This window comes from Haliaeetus albicilla, chromosome 1 (genome assembly GCF_947461875.1).
Source record: "Haliaeetus albicilla chromosome 1, bHalAlb1.1, whole genome shotgun sequence".
NCBI lineage: Eukaryota > Metazoa > Chordata > Aves > Accipitriformes > Accipitridae > Haliaeetus > Haliaeetus albicilla.
In genome coordinates this window covers 39198021-39210208 of record NC_091483.1, presented here as the reverse complement: position 1 = coordinate 39210208, position 12188 = coordinate 39198021, and positions in this window count along the sequence as shown.

The following is a 12188-nucleotide window of genomic DNA, read 5'->3' as shown; positions in this document are numbered from 1 at the left end:
TTCTGCATGGTCAAGAACTGGTTGTCTGGTTTTTGTTTGTTTGTTTGGAGTTTCTTTCCCAAATTTGCTTTTGTTTATTTAGCACAGATCTCATTTGTCTCTCTCCAAGCCTGGCTAGATGTATTTACTGTCAGAGCCAAATCACCCTTACAAGTTCTCTAATATGAACCTGATCCTACCACCTACAATAAACATCAGCTTGAATTTATGAAGACTTCTCATCCCTTCATACTACTTAAAAAACCGCCTTATTTTGGAATGCCTTTTGAAGGAAAGGAGTTTGCTCAAAAGAACCAAGAACTTCTACTACCACTGCTTCAATCAAATCACAAAAAAAGTCAGAGACCTAAAAGGTGATTACCATGAAAGTTTCTTTAGGGTTGTCGTGGTTTAACCCCAACCAGCAACTAAGCACCACGCAGCTACTCCCTCACTCCTCCCCACCCCACTGTGCGATGGGGAGGAGAATCAAAAAAAAAGTAAAACTTGTGGGTTGAGATAAGAACAGTTTAATAATTGAAATAAAGTAAAATATAATAATAACAATGACAATAATAATAATAGAAATTAAAAAGAAGATAACAGAAAGAGAGAGAAATAAAACCCAAGAAAAAAAAAAGTGACGCACAATGCAATGGCTCACCACCCGCTGACCTATACCCAGCCAGTCCCTGAGCAGCGATAGGCACCTCCTGGCCAGCTCCCCCCAGTTTATATACTGGGCATGACATCCTATGGTATGGAATATCCCTTTGGCTAGTTCAGGTCAGTTGTCCTGGCCATGCTCCCTCCCAACTTCTTGTGCACTTGCTTACTGGCAGAGCATGGGAAACTGAAAAATCCTTGACTTAGGATAAGTGCTACTTAGCAACAACTAAAACATCAGTGTGTTATCAACATTATTCTCATAGTGAATCCAAAATACAACACTGTACCAGCTACTAGGAAGAAAATTAGCTCTGTCCCAGCCGGAACCAGGACAAGGGTAGACACAGCTTCAACACTGTAGCCATTCTCCCTAAAATAGGAATAATCAATAGTTACCTTCTAAAGATGTTGCATTATTAAATTGATAATTACAAGTTAGACAAATTATTCATTAAATAACTGTTCTACAACAAAGGTGAGTTGATCAAAATATATATGTCCTAATTGAAATGAACAGCACTCTTTTTCTTCCTAGACTAAATGCAGCTTCCAGGCTTTTCTATCTGCACTTTCACGCACTTCATAACTCTGGGTTATTTATGAGGTCAAAAAAAGATAGCTGAAGAAAAGAAGAAAAAGAAAAAGAAAAGAAAACAAAACAAAAGAACATGGACTTTGAACTTTGACTTGATTTCTTGGCTACCATCCACCATCCACCCTCCAAAATGAAACTGAAATCTTTCACTTAAGGCCAGAAAACATTAATTTAATCCCAAATTACAGACTTTACATGAATTCATTTTGATGACTTTGAAAAGAAGTTTGAACTTTACCTAAGGCATTTCTACCAGTTTCCACTTCAGCCATCAAACAAACAAACAAAGTACAAAAAAACCCACCTCACTTACTATGCAACTCTACAAAAAACATAGAAGGCTAAAATGATCCTTGCTTTTTCCTAGCCTTTTCTTCCTTTCTTTCTACCATTCTTTACAATGAAATTGTTCCAGCTGTGGTAAATATTGTTCAGGCATGGATCTGCAATACATTTTGCACTTTGATATTCATAAGTATACATTTCCTTCCAAGCTGAAGACATTTATCGCAGTTTGACTGGCAGTTAGAGACACATTTTCTAGAAGAAATACACCATATATTTGGCTTGCTTTCCCACTTCTCACTTTTGTTTGTAACTAGATTATATTCCTTTCTTATTTATGGGGGGGGGGTTCCAATTATTTGTACATCCTTAGACATATCTACTGCAAACTACCAGTCCAGCTTTTTCACTTATTTTCTTTGGATGAAAAGTGAATCAAATTCTATATCTTTATTCCAATAATTCAGTACTTCTTCAAAGAGCATCAAAGCACTCTTTGATCAAATGGGAAATGATCAAAGGCTAAGCTTGTTATAAAAAAAAAAAAACCAAAACCACACCACACAAAGTGGAGATTCAAGTGCCTTTTTTCACTTTTATCTTAGCTCCCTGCTTTGATTATGTGTTTTATTGTACGAAGAAGGTTGATGGTAGAATAAAGTAAAACAGAAATTGAAGGCAAATGGAAGTATAAGTATTACTGAAGTGCTTGACTGTTTCATGCTCTTGTTTTCAGTGTAACGCTAGCTTGTGGAACAAGAAGAGTTATACCTCATCGAGAACTCTCTTCTCATATACATACATAAGTTTCCACCTCAGGTTAAAAGGGACTTTAAATTCCAAAAGGATCTCCCAGTAGGAAAATAATGCCAGCTGCATGTTCCTGATTAACCTAGTAGTGCACTGGAATCCCAAGTACTGTGAGAGGCTGATGCAACTGTTTTATGTTACTAATCCAGCCCTCCTGTGTAGTTTTAACTCTATTTTTGCAATGCGATTGCTTGCATTACAGCTGAGGTGACTTAAGATGTTAATTCAAATATAGATAGCTTCAGTTGTCACTGCACTGGAGATAAGCTGTGAAACTGATAATGAATAAGAAGTTGGGGAGTGGTGTGGTGTGGTGTTATTTTCATTTATTTCTTAATATGTACCTGGTCCTCAATTAGGTCCCCATATTTTTTTCTAAATTTACCTGAAATCAAAGATGTCATCATATGGACTGTACACAATGCCTAAACGTGTATGCTGCAAGGAATGTTTTAGGAAGGGATTAAAGGAACCTGTTTAAAATCATAATATCATCATATTTTTCAAGAATTTATCTTTAAGGGTTGGTTTATGCTATTTTAGATGCTTGGCATCTATATCTATGTGTTTGCTTACTATATCTTTTATTAATTAAACCACAAATGCAGAAATTGAGGATGATTATATTTCAGGGTTATGTGTCAAAACAAGGTGTTCGGACAGACTCATTGACCTTCTGAAAATTAACCAAAAATAAGAAAACAGTTATTTTGTAAATATTTGGGATGTTAATGAAATCTAAATTTTTTGAACCAGTATTACCTACATAGTCCAAAATTCAGGCTAGCCAGATAATGAAAAAGATGTAAAAAAAAAAAAAAAAAGAAAAAAAAAAAAAAAGAGAAAAAAAACCCCAAACCAAACCAAAACAGAAGAAGACTGAAATTACCTTTATACTCCTTATTTAGTCCCAGCACAGGAACTCCCATTGCCTCACTCCTCTCCTAGATTTCCCTCTCACATTTTTAGCAACTCTTATCTCCCAACCTCGTGCCTTACCCAATCAGCACTTTTTACTTCTTACACTCATACTTCACCACCTTGACCACCCCTTTAACTGCCATCACAGAACTGTATTAATCTTATCCTAGGACTAACATCAATAGGAAACTGAATAAACCCAGGTAGGTGTACAGATATCTTGTTGGAGGTAGACCTTTGCAAGGACAATTCAGGCTGATTTGTCAGAGGTGAAATGCAGATTGAAAGGTGACTTGATCATAGTTTATAAGTGCATTCACACAAAGAAAAGACTAGCAGTTAATCTAGCAAAGGAAATGTACCAAAGAGGGGATTAATGAGTGGAGGCATAAATCACAAAAACTCAAACTGTAAATAAAGCTCAGATTATTAACTATGTTTTGTGTGATCCACAACTGTAATGAATTATCAAGGAAATCTATTATTGTTCAGTTCTTAACATCTTCACATTATACCCAGTAACTGCTTTTTGAGAAAATTATCTCAAGCTAGTCATACCAGCTATTGACAAAGTGCAGGGATAACTAGTTGAAATGTAAAATCCTGTGATATATAGAAGTCAACTAAATACAGTCATAGTTAGATCAGGGAAAGCGTTAATTTGGTAGAGGAAAAAAAAAATTCAGTGATAGGTGATGTTCAGAAAGCTGAAACGTTCCACGTTTTTGCATCAGTCTTCATTAAAACAATAAATTGGAAGCATGTAGCTACCTAATACTAATTAATAGTAACAAAAAAGTGGTAAAGTATCAGCCCAGAACAGGGAAGGAAAATTTAACAGTAACTCCTACATTACACATTTCTCAAAACTTTGCAACTTGATGAACTTCTTCTTGAGATACTTAAAGGATGATCTGAAAACTCATAGAATCATTCTCCTTGCAAAATCATTGAGGAGTTAGGCACCGAAAGACTGGAAAAGCATAAATGTAATGTTAGTAAATGTAATAAGTGCAGTGTTAATGGAAAAAAAACTAACAAGCGAGCAAAGGGGAACGAAAGAAATACAGCCAGCTTGTACTTACTTCTGAGAAAACTGTGAGATTAATATTCCAGCAAACTATTTGCAAACATTCTGCAGAAGCAGTACACATCATATACTTCATTGTCATAGTATATGCTCATAAGAAGCCAGGAAACTGAAGCTGATTTAATTGCCACAGTAGTTGCAAAACTAGTTGGATAACTGTAGCCACAGAGTAGTTAACAAATTCAAAGAGTGTTTGGGGGGACATACAGAAACCTCTATTGAGTTAGGATCTATTCAGTGACTTCATTAATGACATGGGTGGTAGGGCAGAGGATGCTTAGTGAATCTGCACTAAGGTAAGGGGGATGGCACTTAAATTGCAGGATGATGTATTGATGACAAACTGGAAATTAGTGCAAGACATTACATTCAGCCAACAGCAGCCAAATACATATAGGATAAGGGGGACGGGATGGGAAAAAACTGCCTAGGTAGCAGATCTGCAGAAAAGTATATGAGTATTACAGGGCATCAGAGTTTAAACACATGTTCCCTTTTCTAATTATAGTGGGCACAGCCCTCATGAATAGAGCAGACTTGGTTACTGCAGTCCAAGAAAGATGGGATTTAACTGGATACAGTTTAGAGAAGATCAGCAGGTGGTCAGAGGTCCAGGAAACACAGCAAGACAAATCCAGATGGCTTTCTAACCTAAAACCAAAACTGAATGGGGACATAGGATAAGTTTTAATTATGTTAAAGGCTGTGGAACAAAGGGAAAATAATTTATTCCTGCATTACAGTGGTGTACAGGACAAGAAGTAACAGGTTTCAGCTGCAGCAAAAAGGACAAGATAATAGGAAGGAATTGAGATGATAAGGACTGAGCTGATGGCACAGGTTGACCTGTAAACTAATGGAAATGCCTCTATGGGAAGGATTCACAGGTTAGGCAATACCCAAGTCTGGATAAAGCAGAAACTAATACTGTTGATATAGGGGATGCTGATGTAGCTGATATAGCAATAATCCATGAAAAAACCCACAGTAACTAGGGAGATGATGATATAGGTAGAGTGACATCAACTGCATTTAAATTTATATAACAAGTAAAGGCTGTGGCCTCCTTTGGAAGGTCAAGTGGCATTTTGTCAAACTTCTATACCAAGTAAAGGATCATACCTGATATTCATATGACATTTCCACAGAACAAGAACTTCAAAAAAAAAAAAAAAATCTATAAAATCATATTAAAAGACCTTGAAGAGAAGACGCCTACAGAGATCAGTTTTCAGCTACATTTGCTAAAGCACTGGATTCACTCATCTGTATTTTATTAACTGAAGATAATTTGATTTAAAACAGGCCACTTCATTAAAAAGCTGGTTTAGAATTACTATTCAATAAACCAAGATTTCAGAATCCTTAATGAAACTGGGAAAGTTTGACTTTGAAATTCCAAGTACCAAAAACATGAAGAGGATTATTATGCTTTCCTCTAAGTTTTTTGCTGAAGACTTAAAAGACTTACAAAGTTGTATATGCACTAACTATTTGACACAAACCAATTCAGTATGATTGAAGAGATTCTGTGGGTTTTTGCATTAAAAATGCAAATAAGATGAAAAAGATGTGCAAAGGAGATTAAATGATGACCAAGTGATTTTTTGGCAAGTACGTACTTGACAATATAGCAAACTCAATTATTCCTCCCAATCCACATTTCATGCTTATATACACATAAAATCCATTGTCTAGTGCCCTCAATGGTTTTCAAAGTTGTTATTTACAGATTTTCAAGCTGACAGCAATATAGCTATAACTTTTGCTGGACTTCAGTTCATTAGTCTGTTCCTCCCTGTGGTAATTTCATTATGTCTTCAACCTGTGTTCTAACTCCCACTGCTACAATTAGATGTGAAATTTAAAGCTACCAGATTGTAAAGTTATGCTACCTACTACCTACTACCCAAGGGTAATTTAACCATTAATTACTGGAGCACCAGCTAACATTCCTCCCTTCTAGTGAGCAAGATACTCAGAGCTCACAAACTTTCCTTCATCCCTAGGTGTATACTTTGTTGATCTGAGGCTGAATGTCCCCATTAATCTCACAATGAATAAGAGGCCTTAAAAGCACCCTTTATATTAGCCAGTAATTTCAATGGAAATAAAATAAAATTTGGAGAGCTGGAATGAAAAATGCCATGGAAAACTGCCATGGAGAGGAGGACCTCTGTGGTTCTGGGTGCTTTTATTTGGCTGTATCTGTCCATGGTTGAAAAGCCTGAAGGGGCTGTACATCGAATAAACACAAACATAAATTCTGCTCTTGAATTCAGTGGGACTATACTCATGGAGCATAAGTCTTTGAGGATCAGATCCTTTAACAGTCAAAGGTAGGGGAAATGGATGGGAACAACATTCACTCATTCTGTTCTGATGCTGCTGTTCATCATCAATACGTTACACACATAAAACTTGTGGAAAGGGGGGCTGAGGGGTGCTAGTGACTTGTTTTTAAGTATTTCATCATCCTGTGGGGTTCTCAATCCCACCTGATCTGTCTCAACCCTTTTGTTTGGTTTATAGAGAGAAAGTCTAGGAACAAGAATCAGAAAACCCAGTATCAGGGTGATCAGGAGGAGGTGATGAGGGAGAAAGAGAGAAACCTAAGTCTTACCTCTTTTAAGGGAGGTGCCTAAATCAGGACACTGATCAGTAGTAACTGGTTTCTGTGCAAGATTCACCAGTGTAAGCCTTCTCCTGGGTTTAGTCATTTCAGCATCTGTAAAGAAATCTAGGCTTTTTTTCCAGGCACTGAAGTACAACCTCACACATTGCTTAGGCTTCTTTCCTTCTAAGGTACTGTTTCCTAAGAGTCTTTTCTTTTAAAGGATTTCCTGTGTGTGTGTGTATATATATATATATATATATTTAAAGTTTTGTCAGTTCTGTTGTGCTTAAATATCTACCATTCCATTAGTGTCTTTCTGCACTACCACATTGGGCATCAGAGGGCCTCATGGAGCTCTTCTTTTACAGCATCCTGTAGAGTTCAGGGGAGAGAGAGGAGGAGACATGCATTCATGCTTTCAAGTGCATGGAATATCATGGTAAGCATTGTTCAGCAATAGCTAAAACATTGGTGTGGGAGTCTTTTAGTCACAAATCTAAAAACACAGTACCATATGGGTTGCTATGAAGAAAATTAACTCCATCCCAGCCAAATCCAGTACAACCAGTCATGAAATTTTAGGTTAGTTACTCCTGCTGTAATGGCAGGGCAATACACACATTTCCTACTTCAAGCACTACGTTGATGCAGTACTCTTGACTCTTACTTTCTCTTTCTTTTCCTCCCCTCTTCTCCCTTTTTTTTTTTTTTTTAAATATCCTCAGAACCTAGCTTGGCATCCAAAGCCAACAGAGCCACTTAATGTATTGTTTGGATGATGATGATGATGCTCCAAACGTACTACTAAAATCATAGTAGACATAAATCCTAGAGGCTTGTGACCTTACTATTGTTTCTGGCAGTAACGTTAGACCTAATCTCTTCTGTCTGAGCTGGTTTCTTTCTTTTTTGATAGAAACAAAATCTTCCATTTGTTTCAAGCTAATACATCTCTTCTATTCCCCCCCCTTACCTACATCTTTTTTCCTTCCCTTTACTGTAAACAGTATATACATAGTATACTTATGTAAAACCCAAAACTATTCATAGGTCGATAGATTATGGATGTTTCGTTATTTATATTAACAGGTCTTGACTTCATACAAAGGACAAAATTGTCAGGAGGTTGTAATGAGGACACTTCACCCCTGAACACACTAGGGGTGTCTGAAAAAAAGATGAGGGTGAAAATCTTCTTTAGGCAGAGGAAAAAGGAAAACAAGTTTCATACTTTTCAGTTACTTGAGCCCAGGATGCCTTGTGTATTAATGAACTGAACTTATTCTTCATTGCCAAAGAGGGACTAAAGCATCTAACTGCAGGAAAGATAAATGTTTCTTTTTCTTACAGTAGAAAAAGACTTAGAAAAGTACTAAGCACTTAAGTTCCACTATACAGAGCAACTCACTGATACACTACCACAGAGTATCTAATTTTTCATAACATAATTTACCGCCTCGTGTTCCAATTCAAAAATTTTGTTCTCTCTAAATTGAAGACTCCTATACCAGGTCATTCATTCAGGTCAGTCTGTACTTGGATGTTACTTGTGAGAAATTTATTTTTCATTCTGTACCAATAGGTCTGTTTTCTGTTTGACTGTCTATTAGCATTGACATTTTCTCCCTAAGGCTTTTTACTCCTTATTTTAGAACTTGATTGGGAGAGGTTCATGGAGTTTGTGCAGCTTTTATCTCAAGAAAAATGTTCTGATTTATTTTGTGGTTTTTCTGCTGCTGACATTTGGTGACATTTTCTCTTCTTGTCGACAGTTTTGTATTTTGTTAAAGAGTAAGCTAGTCTAGTGAAGGTGTTTGATTTGCTTTGTCCAGCCTTTATCACATACAGTACTCTTCTTATTTCATTCCTGCATTAGCTTTCCTCTCTGATTGCTTCTTTTCTGCACATTGGTTTCCTCTATGCCCTCTGTGTGAAGTATCTTTTCTTTTGGGCAGCAGCTGAATATCTCTTTGCTGATAGCTTTTTTTTTTCCTTTTCTTTTTTTTTTTTTTTAAATTATTCAGCATTATAGTAGAACGTTTTGTAGATATTGACTTTAAAACTGTAAGTAAGCAAATCTTGTAACATTAAGATTTGGAAGTTCCTGTTCAAAAAGGTCAAACAGAGTCTTTTTGTTTCTCCTGCTAGCATGCCAGAACTGAGTGATTACTAATCTTTACAGAATACTTAGTGCCCTGACTAAAATCCAAGATACTTTTTTCTAATAGCTGCTGCAAAGGGGAACTAGAAGAACAGACTCCTGTGCCAAAATGGATGTGACTGGACCTATAGCTTCACTGCTAATGGCAGGAAATACAAAATACTACTGAAGAGCTTTCAAGCAGAGATACATGACCTATCTTACAGTCACCAGAGATTAAATACCTGCCAAGCTACAAATAGCATTGTGTCTTACAACTGCAGGATCATAAACAACTGATGTTTATAACAACATTTTAAAAAGCTGTTAAAGTCTGAGCACTAAATGGTAAACATAATTGGTTAATTGCAGCTCAGCTATTGAAAATTAGAAGCTTTAAGGTTAAGTTTTCCAGAGGTGATATACTCTTTCTTCTTAATCAGTATTAGATTTCAGAATGACTTGGGGGGGGGAGTGGAAAGATAGCAATTTCAATTAGCAGTGCTAAGGAATAAAAGAAATTATGTTTTCTGAAAACAAAGGCTCAGCCACACAGCTGTATTCTGGATCATGTTATTTAATTTTTAGCCAATGGTATCATGGTTTTGCATTTTCAGCTTTCACATTCAATGCAGAGCAAGTAGTCTCCTGCAACGTATACGAGAGAGAAACAAAAAATTTGGAAAGGAACTGGATTTCCCTTATGATTGAAATGTTACAAAATTTTCCAGCTCTAACTTAGGCTGAAGGCAAACATTTTCAATGCTTTTTCGTAACACTTTCACTTGTGTGATTTGGGTGTAGATGGCAAGGCAGAAGCCAGGGGGGCTGCAGGGGTGGCCTCTGTGGGAGGAGGCCAGGGGCTGCCCCGTGCCAGACACAGCCAGGTCCAGTTGGCTCCAATAGGCCCACCACAGGACACAGCTGAGCACATCAGCTAAGCTGATGGCATCTCCATGAAAACATATTTTAAAAAAGGTATAAATTGCCAGACAGAGAGAGGAGGAGGGAACAAAAAGAGTGAGAAACAGCAGAGGGAAGACCAAGGTCAGAGGAGATGCTCCATGGCAGAGCAGATATCCCCTGCAGCTTGTGAAGGGTCCATGCTGGAGCAGAGAAGTGTGAGGAGGGAGGAGCAGTAGAAACTGCCATGTACTGACTGTAACCCCCCTACCCCCTGCATGACTTGGGGCAGGGGTAGAAGAGTCAGGAATGAAAGAATGGTATTGAGCATGGGAAAGGGGGGCCAGGGAGGGAAGGTGTTGCTTTGATGTCTGTCTTTTTGTTTCCCACTACCCAAATTAGTAACTACATATTTATTTTAATTAGCAACAGATTAGGTTGATTTTTCTGAGTTGAGTCTGGTTTGCTCATGACAGTAACTGGTAAGCAGCATCCCTGCCTTTGTCATAGAGTCATATAGAATCATAGAATCATTTAGGTCGGAAAAGACCTTCAAGATCATCGAGTCCAACCATCATCCATGCCCACTAAACCATGTTCTGGAGTACCTTGTCTACGTGCTTTTTGAATACCTCCAGGGATGGTGACTCAACCACTTCCCTGGGTAGCCTATTCCAATGTCTGACAACCCTCTCAGTAAAGAAATTTTTCCTAATATCCCACCTAAATCTCCCTTGCCTGATCTTGAGGCCATTTCCTCTTGTCCTATCTCCAGCCACCTGACAGAAAAGACCAGCACCCATGACCCATGAGCTTTCTCCTTCCTGTTCTTCCTCTTTTCTCCCCTGTCCTGCTGAGGAGGGAGAGTGAGCGAGCTGCCAGGTGGGTGTTTGGCTGTTAGCCAGGGCCAACCCACTGCAATGTGCTGTGAGGAACTCGGAATGTATAGCCCAGACTCACATAAAGCACGATTTGAATGCTAGTTTCATACAAAAGTGAAACAAACTGAGCTATTTGGTTTTCTTATATATATGTGCACATATACTTTCACTCACATGTTCCCTTCATCCATGGATCTGACTGTCATTTCTCAATGAAGTCTCAAATGTTCATTTGAGCACTCAACAATCTCCTTTCTCTATATATAATTAGAATGCTTCAATTTCCTAAAATCGTTACACAGCATCTTTCCATGCTTATCATTTTACAGCTCAGATAATGAGGATAAAAACTGAAACATTTCTGGTTTTATCCATTTTGTGGATACAGTTCTAACCAAGTGTAACTAAATCTTAAAATGTGTGTATGTCTGTCTCTCCTACTGTGGATTTACAGGCCCTAATAGGCTATTGGAATGGATTAGGAAATTGAGCATGTTGCTCAATACTTGGTCTCTGGTTTTTATTTCTGTTGTTTGTTTGTTTAAATAATTTCCTGAATTTTAATCATTTCTATTTCTTTGTATATTTGGGGTTATTTTCCATGCTTTCTCAGTTCCTGGAATGCTAATAGCTCTGAAAATGACAGCACCCATCTGCCTTGTTCTCCTATCTGTAGCACCAGTGGTAACACTGCATGGCTGTCAGCATCAAAATAAACCCCACAGTAACTTTGTTCAATCAGATTTTGACACAGACAGCTGAACTGAAAATGACATGCAGTTTGGTTTTGACTTAAACAATAATTTCCAATAGAATGGATATTTTCTTAGTTGTGTAAGTTCACCTTTTGAGTAATAGCTTACCTTATACAAAGCCCCCAGTAACTGAAGAAGATAGAGGTACCATCTCAGTCTCCTCTGCTGGTTGCCACCATTTCTGACATACATAAAAGAAAACAAAGTCTGTGACATTACTGAATACCTTTCTCATTCCAGGAAGGTGGAAGAACAGGGAAGTGTCAAAGACTTCATGTCTTGGGCCTTCCAGGACTGAAGCTACACTGCCATGCAACAGGATGCTGAAAGCATCAGGAGGTAAAAAAATCAGTCAGGAGTTATGCTTCTACATTTTCATGAAGAGGCTAAGTGCTTATTGCCCAAGACCATCCCACATTATTCCATTGACAATTTAACATTCATTTCCTGTGGGGCAAGGTTAGATATTGATGATCTGTCCCTATGATTTGTCCTTATATAATTTGTGCATATGGATCATTAACATATTCATAGTTGCAGTCA